Source organism: Leuciscus leuciscus (assembly GCF_965113295.1).
Source record: "Leuciscus leuciscus genome assembly, chromosome: 12".
Classification (NCBI taxonomy): Eukaryota; Metazoa; Chordata; class Actinopteri; order Cypriniformes; family Leuciscidae; genus Leuciscus; species Leuciscus leuciscus.
Genome location: NC_138736.1, coordinates 27,762,052 through 27,776,823, shown reverse-complemented (window position 1 = coordinate 27,776,823; position 14,772 = coordinate 27,762,052). Strand labels below are relative to the sequence as shown.

The 14,772-nt window shown below is 38.5% G+C and overlaps 1 long non-coding RNA gene across 1 annotated transcript in view; it reads right to left on the bottom strand.

The window, feature by feature from the left end:
* The window catches only part of LOC309510808, a 201,807-nt gene that overhangs the window by 63,690 nt on the left and 123,345 nt on the right, over positions 1-14,772 (bottom strand). The gene's annotated exons all lie outside the window — the stretch shown is intronic.

Here is a 14,772-nt window from a genome sequence, read left to right as displayed (position 1 = left end):
TTTTATCCTTCTAAATTTAAGTACACAATTAGATAATACCAATTTAGGTCAACCAATTTCCAAGAATTGCTTAATTTTGTTCAGTCTGTTGTGTAAAAAGGTCGCATTAGCAATTAAAGAAAAAACACATGGTCAGGTCAAAGTGTCTGAATAATTTTTGGTCCCAAATTTGTTTTTTGTTTTTACTGTTAGTCTACAGTATGAATAATTGTTGGGTATGTCACAGTTTACTTCATTTTGCCATCCTCACTTAGAGAAATAAACTATAGTGTCCTGTAACCACTAGTAAAAAAATATATAACCAAAAATTTTATATATAGCAAGCTATAGAAAGCCAAATGGGTACAAAATATGTGCATCAAACAAAAACTGGACTGGAGCACACATTGATGGAGTGGACTAACATTTTTATTTTTTTTTAATAAAAAAATTAATTAAAGATGCTGTTATGGCACAATTAACCCCCCACGTATGCCCCCCGTGCTTGTTTGGACTGCAACGTCTTAGACAGAACTTGACATCAGATGCCATTTTTGCAAGCTATACTTACACAGAGCCATCAGACAATATAAAGGCAAACTGCCAATTTGGATTTGTCTAGTGCTCTTTTGCTGTGATTTCAGAGAAAACCCCCATGAGGCTTGCACTTGAGCATCACAAGACTCACTCAGTGCCCTCAACAAACCAGGCAGACACACTAGATGCCCGTGAGTGCAATACATTATGAATGCAGCTGCAACGCATCTCAACAAAGACATAATCTATTATGTAAATGGGCATTCTGTATGTCTGAGTTAAGTGGCTCTGAGCGTGACAGTTCTGTCGTGGCAGGCCCGTTTTATTGTTTTATTGTTGACTCATGGCATTCTTATTTTCTGCGTTATTGTCAAAGGATTTATTAGATGTGTGTTTAGTTTTTGCTTGCATTTACATACAGTTATAATAAGTATAATAAATAAGAATTATTTAGCATAGAAAATATGATTTTCCTGTTCATTTGAAATGAAAGCATTCAATCTTCAATGTAGATATACTACAAGATTCAATGCAAAACTCCCTTCCAGTGCATTCAGTAAACTAAGCTACGTAAAAACAAGCCCTTTTTTTATATATAGGCTATATATATATCCGATATGTGTACATGTGAATGAATTTAGTTTTCCATGGCGTTCTATACAAAAAAATAAAATTAACTACAACAATCATTTAAACTAACTAAAAAAGTACAAATACTCTTTTTGGGGTTCATATTTTGAATAAAGTGCCCCAGATTGAATGAGCATGATGATATGCTAGTACGGTAAATGGAGCTTCACTAGTCATAAAAAGGTCATTTACATATAGGTATCAGCACTTTTTGTTGCAAATTGTATATTTTTTGGTGCAAATATAAACCCTTTAGCAATAGGTGTATTTTACCGAAGTGTAAGAAACATTTACAATAAATAAGAATGATTGCTGTGCGGCATTACCAGCAAACAGTTGAACCACTAAGCCAGCTGGGAATACGAGAGCTTGAAAGTCACCCCACTAAACAAGATCCTTGTCCTTCCTACGTACTGAATTCTCAATATCATCACAGAGCACCACTTCAGGGGTGATAGATTCTCTGTCTTTCTGTCACTCCGTCTTTTTTCTCTTTTACCGATAATAATCCATAATGCAACCCAGATACAGTACAAGCCTCCTGCATTATTCAGAGAAAGTTTCTCCTTTGATTTATGTTCTCTCTCTCTCTCTCTCTCTCTCTCTGAATCCCTTCATTCTTTAAGTCCCTCTATGTCGTCATGCAGCAGTTGCAGATAATGCAGTTGTGGAATGAGAAGATGAGAATACAGGTGCAGAGTGTGTGTGTGTGTGCGTGTGCGTGTGTGATGTCGTCTCATACTGAATAATTATAGCAGCTCGGCCCAGGCAAATCCTCCCCAGAAGGTAGTGCGTCTGCGAGCCTTCCACCTGCCATGCACTAAACGCCGCCCCATCCATCAAACACCCACTTGACAAATACATTCCATAATAGAAGTTTATTTTTATGGGGAGGCCGAATCACAGACCTTCCCATGCATACAAAAACGTGTCAGAATTATTTATGAGAGCTGCTGAGATGCACAATATGTCATATCAAAGTCTTGATTCGCTCCTCCGCCCCACATGCCCCTGTCAATACCCACACAGGCTATCAATAATGTGAAACAGCACAGAGATAAGCCCCCCGAACACAGGGTCACTCCGAGAGGGGAGGACGGCCTCCACGGATGCCACACACACACATATGCGTATGCACATAAACAAGTTCAGACAAAAGCAGAAATGCACAAACTGCCGCACACACATGTGGGAATCAAAACGTCCTCTGGCTGACGTTGCCCATTTCTAGGGCCCTAGGAAATTTAGTAAAACATTTTCCTAAATTCTGTTTTCATTTTTCTGGATCTGGAATTTTCTTGAATGGTTTAATCAAATGTTAATAATCAAAAACAATGTCTAATTTATTGATTTCATAAAACTTTATTAAGGGACCGTTCGGTATTTATGGAAGAGGCCACCGGAGGAAAATAGGGGAGGGTCATGTCTTTTTATTCTTTGTTGAGGGGAGGGATCAACTTTTTTTAGTCTAGGGGGAGGGTCACCCAACTTTTATATACATGAAAACAGCAACATTTCAAAGTGGCTTGTTTGGTGATATTTTTTTCCATTTAGCTCCATGTTGATCTCGCGTTATCAGCCCCCCCTTCGATATCAGATGGGTCTGACCCAACAAAAATCCAGTTTGGCGCTGTTTGACAGTGCGCGCGCACTTCAGTTCGCGCTTAGAAAAAATGCATCATGTCAGAACAGAATGCCAATGAAATGTTTAACCGGCAAAGCTTTAAAGCACGAGCAAATAATGAACTTTTGTGATTGCGAATAAGTGCACAGTCTCCTGTGAGTGTAACTCTACCACTGCATTAACATGTGATGTGAACGTCGAGTTTTACAGTATTGCGACTGAGGCGCCAGAACTGCTGCTGATAGAATGTGCGCTGTAGCGCGATACTACCATATTTTAGTTCCATTCTTATTTTGTTTCCACGATGTGTAAGATGTAGGGCTACCACATCTTTAAATTACTATTAGTATTATTTAAGTTAACATAATAAAATACGTAGACCTACACCACAAAAACTAGTTGAGGATAAATTCGTTAAAATTGGGCGATTCCAGTGTTATAGACGTAACATTTGCAGTCAAAACTTGAAATATAAATTCTCAGAAAATGCATTTAATACCAATATTTTGGAGTCAAGACATTAGAAAAATAAAGGAGTCAAGACATTAGAAAAATATCAGTCTACACATTACATTTTATATTTAATATGAGGGAAATACACATGTGACGTGACGTGACACAAAAAAATCTTTAACTTTTAGGTGGCAAAATATGTTTTAGTAATTCTTCTATAAATTACACTGTGCAAACCAAAAGATATATACCCACCGGATGAATAAAGATCGGCCTCCACAGAACATAAAATATTATTTTTATTTTATTTTTCGTGTTCGCATTTATGTGAAAAAAAAAAAAAAAAAAATGTTACTGGCGTGACAGTTCTCCATTACGGACATGACTGCTCTGAAAGCGACTTTAAAAATTTCACAGAGACCTCAAACAGAAAGCACAAAGCCTTTCTTTAAAGTGAATTTCGTTTTTTTATTAATTGTATCTTAATTTTAATCAATGTTTCATCTGGATTTAATAAATAAGAAGTAAATATAGTAGAAAATAGATAATCACGGAGGCGCGGGCGAGTGAACTGGACTCTTGTCTCATAAATGAACAGAAACTCAGCGTAAGGTATGCTACTTGCCTCACAGACCTGAGAAATATATAGAAAGCTTGAAATGTCTACTTTTAAACAGAACAATTCAAAACGAAGGAAAACAGACTGCTTTCTGCTTATGAAATGTGCATTTCTCTCTGGCGCGTTCTGAGAAGATTGCGACGCATCGTCAACTTCATCTTTGCAGTCGACACAGAAAACACTTGTTTATTAATAAACAATTAAAATGTTTCCATGCTATATTTGACATATTAATAATCATTACTTTTGCTGGTTCTTTGTGACAGCTTTTAGATGCTTTATTGGCAGCCCCACCCACATGTTGAACGAGTCACAAACATCAGCACCGAAAACATGATTTTTTTCAAATCTAAAATCAAAAATCGTGATACGAACGAACCGAATCGTAGGTTTGGTCTATCGTTACAGCCCTAGTAAGATGAGAAAGCAAGAGTTTATGGTTTAAAAAAAACAAACAAAAAAAACAATGGCTATCTGAACATCTTTGCCAAGCGCAAACCAGTACAGAAGTAGGCTAATCAATAAATTATCGGGGAGGGTCATGCCTTTTTTCACAAACATTTTGGAGGGTCATAGAAAAATGTATTGCTGGCGAAGGGAGGGTCATGTCTTTTTTGACAACAGATCTCAAAACTCCTCCGGTGGCCCCTTAAATAAAAAACGAACAGTCCCTAATGCGATGACTTTAACAGGAACAGTGGCCTATGACAAGTTTTATGTCCTATGTTGTTTTAATTGTTTAGGATCCTGTGTTTTATGATTTAATAAATTCAAAAATTGGGCAAAGTGTTGCACAAAAGAGGTTTACTGTTTAAATGAAAACATGGATGAAAAACGGTGTGATATTCCTTAAAAAATTATGTTTAAATGAACTGTTATTTTTACTTTGAGAAGTACAGTACATTGTACAGTACAATAGTAATTTATTCCTGTCATCATTTCTTCAAGTTCAACTTTTATTTTGGTGGGTTGCAGTGTAGACCTTTGAGTTTCTGTGTGATGTTTTATCAAATGAAGAGTGAAATGTCAGTGAAGTGACTCTCAGAGCAGCTCTGGAGATGAAGTACATGTGGAGTGTCCTACTATAGTGAGTCGACAGACTTTGAAAACACCACGAGCACCACGCATGCTTGAGAACGTGTAGTAGACAAACTGTGCCGCTTGTTCACATAAAGACCATTCCATTTTCCATTTTTTTCCTGCAACTTTGTCCATGTTTTGCGAATCATGGAAATCATAGGGCACTACATTTTATAACTTACACAATGTGCAACACTGCACACTAAAGAGCAATAAATAAGTTATCAAACATTTGCTAGCATTGCATCCATTTACTAGCATAGCATCATGGTCATTCAATCCGGGGCACTTGATTCAAAAAATGTATTAAAAACGTGGTATTTGTACTTTTTAGTTAGTTTAAATTATTGTTGTAGTTAAAAAGTTTTTGTTTAAAACACTGTGGAGAAATCATCCACATGTAGGCCTATATATATTGTAAATGTATGTATATATATGTACATATATATTTAAAATAATGGCTTGTTTTTACACACAGTAGGAAGTCAACCAGAATGCCTATTACCGCAGCGCGTACAACCCAGTCACATGAAAATCATAGGGCATTTTATAGCTTACACAATGTGCAACACTGCACACTAAAGGGCAATAAATAAGCTAGCAACATTTTTTTATTTATTTTTTTACAAACATTTCAACTAAAAAGGGCGCTAAATAAGCAGAGTCCTTGCTCGAAGCATTTACCTTCAAAGAGTATCAGTACTTTATAGCGGGGCTGTATGCATGACAAAATCAATCCCGTCTCTCGTGACGGCCTTGTGACATTGGGAGGCAAAGAACCTTCTGAAAGTCCATTGGAATTCAATATCATTGACAATTCCGTGTTCTTGAAGGTGTCAGAGGCAATACTGTCTCCAAGTCAGAGTCTGAAACGCTTCTCAAGCCCAAGTGTAATCACCTGTTTCATGTGATTTAACTCACCGCCGCTCGTTTGAACGGCTCCCAATGCGGTATGCAATAGGTACAGGAGCTTTATCAGACAGAGTCACTAAGCAAACCCCCGCTTCCTTCTTTTTAAAATCCTCTTTTCTGTTCCTTGATCCATTATCACGCCGTTTCACATTACTTTCTGCCTCTCTCTCCGTTCATTTCCCTCCCTCCTCTTCCCCGAGCATGCTGGGATCAGTGGGGGGACAGCAGAGTCGTCGGCTTGTTTGCACACTGCTGTGTTGGCATGGTAAACGATAGCTGACTAAACATGCTTGTTAAGCTAGTCGTTTTTGTGTAGGAAATCCCTCTCTCCCCTTAATTACACGACAGAACGCAAATTCATACGTTGTGTTAAAATGTAGCTGTCTGTCGTCCCCTGGTTATCCATGGTGGTTATTTCTTTTTTCACCGAATAAAATGGAGGGGGGCAGGGTTTGAAAAAGAGCTTGTGGGTGCACCATCTTTCATGAAGCAAGCTGATGTATTGTTCTAGAGAGATAGCAGCAAGTATAAATGATTACATGTAGCTGGCCTGGGCTTTGTAATAAAAAGGAGGATTATCAATTCACAGGTTTTTGGGCAGATAGCGTTGCACCAGCTACAACGTGATCGCAATCAGGACTTCGAGACACATCTGTATTCCCCTGCACATCCAGAGCCGGAGGGAGACGGGCGGAAAGAGAGAACGAGCGAAAGAAAGAAAGAAAGAATGCTTTAAAAAAATAAATTATATTGTTTATCTATTTTTCAACAGTAAATTTGAAAACAATTAAGAACTGTTTTTGTTCTAATGCAAATTAAAGACTAGCCTATAACATCTACTGTGCTTCGATTCATTTCACACCTGGAAATGTGTAAATTGCTTTTTAACTTGTTTTATGTTCAGCTCCTTGACAAATGCATCTTTACCTCGTGTAACAGAACAACAATATTAACTGAAGAAACAATATCAATTTTCATGAAGATGAGCAACAATATGCACTGTCAATCTCTCTTTGGTCAATAAAAAAATAAATACATTTTGGATCTCAATTTGAACTATAGAAACTCAAAGACTAAACCTAAACACAACAAAACCCTCAAAAAAAAATTAAGGGAAAATAAAAATGTATGAATTTGAGTCATATTACATGACACAAAAAATCTAAGTACTGTACATGGAATACATAAACAAATGATGCTACAGTATATCATTCTTTGTCATTTTTTACGTATAATCAACTGGTACCTTGTCATTTTTAGTGGATGAAGTCAGTTCTCTTCAAGTCCACACAGTTGTCCAAGCAGAGTAACAACAGGTCACATTTACCGTGGACATGATCGACTAAAGTTTCACAACCAGAAAGTCATCTTGAACAGTATATCTATTGTTTAACCATTTAATACCTAACAAACTTTTTCTCAAATGTTTTGTCAAGTGTGCTTGTGCAATCTTTCTTCTAATAAAATTTTACTTGGCTTGACATTTTGTTCCCTAATACAATAGCATTCATAGGTTTTGAAGTGCGCCTTAAGTGTCTAAATACTTTTCAGTGGCCACTTTATTAAAACAAATGCTTATCAGGGCCTAAAAACTGCTTTAGGCCCCCCAAAAAATTCTCCCTGTGATTTAAATCTCTTCTGTACCATCAAGGGCTCCCGGCGGAGGCCCCTATTCCATATTCACCTCCACAGTGCCGAATTTAGTGGGACGCCGAGCAGAACAGCACAGTGCCTCCTCCTCATCAGGCCTCTCGCTCTGTGCGCCGCAGCAGAACGAATTACGGATAAAGACTGGAAGTGACGCCTGTCTGTGCGTTTGAAATCATACTCCCCTCTCTGACAGGGAGGAACCTTTGGCTTCATTTGTCTGCAGGAAGGGCCGCTACCTGAGTTTATTATGCAGTCACACAGCAGGAAGGCAAAAAGAGGGGATATGGGGAAGGGAATAGAATAGAATGGAGGTGGGAGAAGAGGAGAGTAATGGAGGAATGTGAAATGCGGTTGATGAGGAAAGCAGAATTGAAGGGAGCGATTGGGGAGGCCTCACTGACAGGCCCCCAGCAGGACTGGGGGCGGCATGTTAAACTGGGTGATGACTGATGTGATGGCTCATCTATCTTCTTTCGGAGACAGTGAACTGTCCGCCTACAAGCCCACCCGACAAAGGGGCTAAAAAAAATCTACACCTATATCATTATGCACACACACATAGACTATCCACATGTTAAATGATGACAGACATTCCAGCTGTATCTCATTTTTGGGCAAGGGCAGATCAGTCAAGTTCAATCAGTATTTTATTTTATTTTTAAATCACTTAGTCACTCAAGGACTATCAACAGAAGTAGCCAAAAGTCCCCAAAATAACGAAATAAATAGCTAAAAAAAATTGTTGTCCCCTCTCTCTCAATAAAAAGACCTTTTTATATTTTATAGACCTTATGTGCCAGAAAAACAAGCGCGCAGCCATCTTTAGAATTTTGCTCTGTATATCTCTATGGCATCACATAGTGATTAGCTGGTGAAGTGGATTTACTTATTAACATAGGTATCATGAGCACTGTAATGTTTGAAGTGAATGTTATAACAAACGTCAGTAGACCGGGAAGATTTAAAAACGAGTGGTTCATTCATAAAACAGTAAGATTTTACCTTCCTTCATGCTGTGGAAATGTAAACCGGAAGACAGAACACCACACCGCTGAAAAGGGTCTATATAAGGCCTATAAATCTCATTTTATGTATTAATTGACCCTTTGCAAAGACCCGCCCCCTTAGTTACTGTTGCTAAGTCCGACAAGCCATGGCACTCTCATGCCACACATCATGCTATCACGCGGAGCAAAGAGGACATTGACAACACGTCGACAGACAGAGCAGGTTACTTTTGATATGAAAGAAGTCTCAGATTATAAGTTGTGTGATTTTTTACAAGAAGAAATTCAAACAATAAATACCAGTTTTGTGTCTCTTTATTGTGTGGTGACAGTTCGCTGTAGCGCCTCATTTCAAGTGGCACGTGAGCCAATCATCTTTTTTATTTTATTTTATTAAAAAAATATCAGTTTTACAATCAATAGAAATAGCCAAAGGCGCCACATAGAAAATAAATAAATAAAAATAGTTGTCTTCTCTCCATCAATAAAACGTGGAATTAAAAATTAATAAAATAAATAAAAATTAAAAATCCAGTTTAAATTGACATTTGGACATATTTTATTTTATTTAAAAAGTCACTTAATTGTATGATCAATAGAAGTAGCCAAACAAAAACATATATATATATATATATATATATATATAATAAAATTAATTGTTGTCTCCTCTATAAATAAAAAGTATAAATAAAATAAAAATAATAATAGAATAAATATTAAATAATATAAAATCTTTTATTTTTATTAAATCACTTAGAAGACGATATATTTTTGGGGACAAAGACAGTAAACAGGACTGAAGCACATGTGCTAACCACTGCTTCAAGACTCCAACACCCAGACATTTTCTTGAACCACAGATTTCACAGATAAACCAGCTGTAGAAAAGGCGGGAAACAAGATCCACATTTAGCTTCCACCGATACATTCATCAGAACTGTTTAGTCTAAACTGCCAAAATGATGGTTCTGTCTATTATCACACACCCTGTAGTTTGGAGTTAACGGCATGGTGAGCGAACGTCTTCATGTAGGTACGGGGAGAAAATAATATAATGAAAGAACTGGCAGACACTGTCTTTGCTCTTTTTCTTTCTGTCCGTTCCGTCTTTTTATTCCGGTCTGACTCGGTTACAGAATCACCCATTATTACGCAGGAACTCTGAGCCCGGCGATGAATGAGCTACATTCAAACTCACACATGCGTGAAAAAGGCCCCTTCCACCGTAGTTTCATCTAATGTTGTAATCCACACGAACACACACACACACTTTCCACACCGCTGCTATTCTCCTCTTTGATCAAATGTCAGAGAGCTGTGTGTTTTAAAATCGAGTGTGAGAGAAACTCCTGGTAGTATCTATTTACCTCCAGTAAACTCTTTCTCTGTGTCATACACACATTTACCCACAAGTCATATGTCACTGTAAGGAATGTAAACCCTCCTTGACTGACTGTTTTTGAGTCAAAGGTCTTGCATCATGGAAAAACAATGCTAAATGTCAATAATAAAATGCAACTAACCATATAGTTAGGACAGCAAAATAAATAGGCTTATCAACTTCTAAAAGGGAGGAGAAAATGTCACACACATATACAGTATATCTATATCTTTCTGTCTATATGACAGTAGGTGGTGAAAAGTGTTGTTCAGATTTGTTCACCCGGTTTCGCTCAAAATCCCTGATTAATTTAATTGGTGGTGCAAAAGAACTGGCAATATTGAGTTTAAAAGTTACTTAAAATTAACTTCTTGTTTATTGAACTGTTCAGTAAAAACAATATCAATATCTTGTGTGTGTGTGTGTGTGTATGTATATATATATATAATTAACTTTGTATGTGTGTGTGTGTGTGTGTGTGTCAATATAATGTTAAATTACTATACATAATACATTAATATGTAAAATGTAAAAAAAGATATAAAAATAAAAATGTAATAAAATTACAGATGATAATATTAATGAATTTCAATCTTTGATTGAAAGGACATTACTGCTTGCTAAACAATTTTAGATACCATTTAGATACCATTTAATGTAAAATCTTGGTGCAATAGGAAGCATTAAAACACAGCGAACAAAAAATACATAAAAAAACTCAAGCAGGCCATACGTTTTAATACGTATGAATTAATATAAAGCTGACTGACAGGGGCAAAATGCCCTTCCAATATGCCCAGTATATGTGATCAATGCCTTACAAGACACTCTTAGATCGTATAGTTCATTAACTACCAGTGCAACCTGATCATTTGTGCATGTGTGTATGCATGTGTGTGTCTGAACCTGCGTAGCTGCTCCCGAGGCTCATGGCTGGTGTCAGACAGGGTCTGAAGAGGGTTTGGACTGTGAAGAGGACGTAGAGATGTTGCGTCTCGGTGAGGGGGGATATTGCATTGTTGTTGAATTATGCATGGCCCCTGGAAGCGCGGGCCGACGCCTGGCCGTTGTCTTATGAGAGCTGACGGAGTGTCACTTTACATCATCAACGCCCCGGTACCGGAGCCTAGGACGGGCCGCCTGCCCGCCTCACGCGCAGATGAGAGGAGACGAGGCCCTGCCTGCCTGCCATGCCGAACAATGGTCTACCGTCAGTGGCACTCTCATTGACAGAATGATCTGGAAAGACACCAGCCATCCCACCAGTCTTAATGATGTCTCAACCCCCACCCCTTCCTGCCGAGACAACAAAAATACACAGGACAAGAAAAAAAACAATGCTGGAAAACTACGTTGTGTAATGTCGAGCAATGGCATGTTCCGCTATGTGCCTCTGTGGCGGATATGTAGCGCCTCACATTGAATGAATTAAGCTAAGATGAAACACTTTTGTGAACTGTTTTGACAAATCAGGTGACACCTCGGGTGAGAAGTTTTCAAAGTGACAGACACAGCGATATTCTTCATCCTGCAATAAACCTCAAAGAACAACGACTTCAGTCTGCGATTAATGACTTTAATGCGAACCGCTTCGGTTAATGACTGCGACACCGTTATATCTGGAAATTCAGCAGGTTTGGAGAAGAGCCTTGCGTGGGCACCAGCGATCTTCAAGTGGAAGTTAAAGAGAACCGTGGGGGTAGACGTATTAACGCGCTCATCTACGCGGTCTCCTCTCACCTGAGTGATTGACAGGGCAAGGACGGGGACACGTACAGCCAATTCTGACTTGTTCTGCTTGTGCAGATGTTGATTACAGGGCCGTTTCCACACACGGTTTTGATTTCCCAGCATTTTATCAGGAAAGAATCGTGTCCCCAAGGCCCCCAAAATCTTGTCCTACAGATGGTTCATTTAATAGGCAACAACACTTCCTGATAAAGGTACATTCACACACACACAACTGTCATTTGTAACACGTCCTTATTGGAAACAGCTGCTCATTTTCACAAGCTTTCTGACGGCCACTGTTATAGACATTGTACATATTTTTTGAGGCTCTATTGTGTTATTTGGAGTGTTATTTCATGTTAATTTGTGTGGTTGATTACTTTTGTGCGTGCTGATTCTTAATCAATCTTCCTTTGTGTATTTAAGCTAACCACTAACATAATAATATCCAGATCCAAATGGCCAGATTTTGGTTTTTCAAGCCCTTTTCTCTTCCCCAAGCCATACAGATAATTCTACAAACCGTGAATACAACACCAACAATCTACCACCAGCAGGAACTTTAAAACTTTATGTACCCTGCCATCTCGGTGCTCCCCGAAGAGCAACACGGCAGCAGCATGGCGGTGTGAAGCTTTGGCAGACGCTGTGTTTTCAGAAACAGACATAAAAGTGTTTTCCAGCTCCCTTTTCGCTGACTTAATGGCCCCTGATAAATCAGTCAAAACCCAGGCCTGCGTCATTAAACGTAGCATGAGCCGGCTACAGAACAAAAACAAACATGCCAGCCAGGGCGAGAGACATTTAAACGCCTTTAAACGGCCCTCAGGGGCACCAGGGGGCAGAGCAAATAGCTAAACCTCAGTCCTTGCCACACACGCTAATGCCGACCTCCACAGGAAAGAGCGGGAGATGGGTCAATTTTCACAACATGGACTCTGTCCTTCCCAAAGCGAGGAGCTTTGGATGCGGCCCCCAGCCTCTCAGAGGTGGAAGTGCTTCGCCCGGATCTCAATGAATGAGAGTAAACGTGTCATTAAAAAGTGAGAGAGAGAGATAGAGTCAGACCACAATGGCTGTGATTTTGACATGATGGTTCCTATTTAATATTTCTTATTGTGCTCTAGTCAAATTTTTATGCGGAGGAGATGGGGACTAAAATTGGCCCATAATGCAGGCCAGACGTTGTATAGAGTGATGCATGAAACGCATTACCATTCTGATACATCGACTTGTAGACAACCCTATATGATTTGCTCTTCCTCTTCCTCTCCTGTATCATTTTCTGGTTCAAGCATACAGTATATGACTGATTTAAACCAATTTTTCCACTTGCCATAGTGTAGTGTGGATTTGTGAAAACGGTGACGTCATGTGCATGCGTGTTACATGTTCAAACATGCGTATTACGTGTCGGCGGAGTGTTTCTTGACAAAGTGACATCACCAACTACTGGCCTGGCACGCATAATCCAGCCTTTTTAATATTTTCGCAGACCGGAATGATCGTGTGAAATCAGTCAAGTGTATCTGACTGAAAATGTAGATTATATGTTGTGAATATACATAAAAACATAATAATAACAATAATAATAATACTTCCCCTGTAGCTTTAGAGCAATCGCCACTGATATTGTAACCTATAAATGTGAGTGGAATGGATAAAAGAACAGCTGGTATGACCACAGTGTTACACAAAGTAACAGATAAATAAGACAAGATGATGCCTTCAGTTCCATTGCTTTCACATGCAGATATGTTCAGTTGGGAGCAAAGGATTGAGAGAAAGGACAGAGCCCATCATCCCAGGAAGTGCCTCAGCTTTTCCATGATTACACAGATGAGAGTAAAGACAGCCTGAACAATATGCCAGTTTCTCCTGCCTGATCCTGTGCTGAGAACTTTGACACCAAACAGCCTCAAATTAAAAGTGAAGCCGCTCTGTAGATGTGCTCGGCCGTCTCCCCTGGTTTCACTAAACACTTATGATGTTACTCACAGAAATTACATAAATGTTGCCAAATGTGAGAAAAAGATCTTAAAGGGATAGTTCACACATAAATGAAAATTATGTCATCATTTACTCACTCTGTCATTGCAAATTCACAACTTACTTTTTCCATTGACCACAAAAGATGATGTTAGGCCGGATGTTTACGCTGCTCCTTTAAAAAAAAATGTTTTATGATAATATAAAAAAAACAAATAAAGAAAAAAAGAAAAAAATTGTTTTATATAAATAAATAAAAAAACAAATAAAATAAGTTCAAGTCCCTATTCACTTTCAAACGGCTGCATGAACATTAAACTTTGAGACACCAAACATCTCTTTTTTTTGTGTTCCGCAGAAGAAAGTTCATAATTTACTCAAATATGGGTGTTCATGTTAGCATCTAAATCCAAAGTTCCAGGATTTTTTATTGCTTTAAATACGTCCCTTGTGTGTTTCACTCTTAATCTTTTTGCTCCCAAATTCATCAACAGGAAATGAAGAATTCAGCATTTTTTCAATTCTTTAGAACAACTGGGTTATGTATAAGCATACAAGTGAACAAAAACATCTGAAAGGCTTCATGGCGAATATAAAGGTGGTGAGGAAAACGTTTCGAAAACAGTCGTCTTTAAATGTGCTAGTCTTGGCACGGTCAGACCAGGCCTGCGCAGGTCTGGACAGCATCAATCATAACCTGCTTTGAGTTCCCTCATTATGCCTTCCCTACATACACAGCTCACAGACACAAGGGAGAGGTTTTGTTTTTGTGAGTGTGCGCGCGAGAGGGAATAAAGGACAGAAAGAAACAGATTGAGAAGCACAGCAGGATAAAGAAGCGATATACAGAAATATTACCGCAGAAAGGTTAATGGTGACCGTCGTTGCTTCCTGCACTTTGACATTTTGTGAAATGCATCCATTTAGTGCTTAACATGTTTCTAAACATCACGCAGCTACACAAAAGATCAACTCTTAACATAAGGCAGATTTTTTTTCGATGCGACGCAGTTCGGTAACTGCCAACTGATGCATCGATACCACAAAGCAAAGTCTACAGCCAAGTGAAAAAAGGTCAAAAGTAACAAGTACCAAGAATGTAACAAGAACCTGATCAAGATTCGTATCTAACAGAAGATCCGCCCTTTTTGTAAAAGAGCCATTTATGTAGTGCAATCAC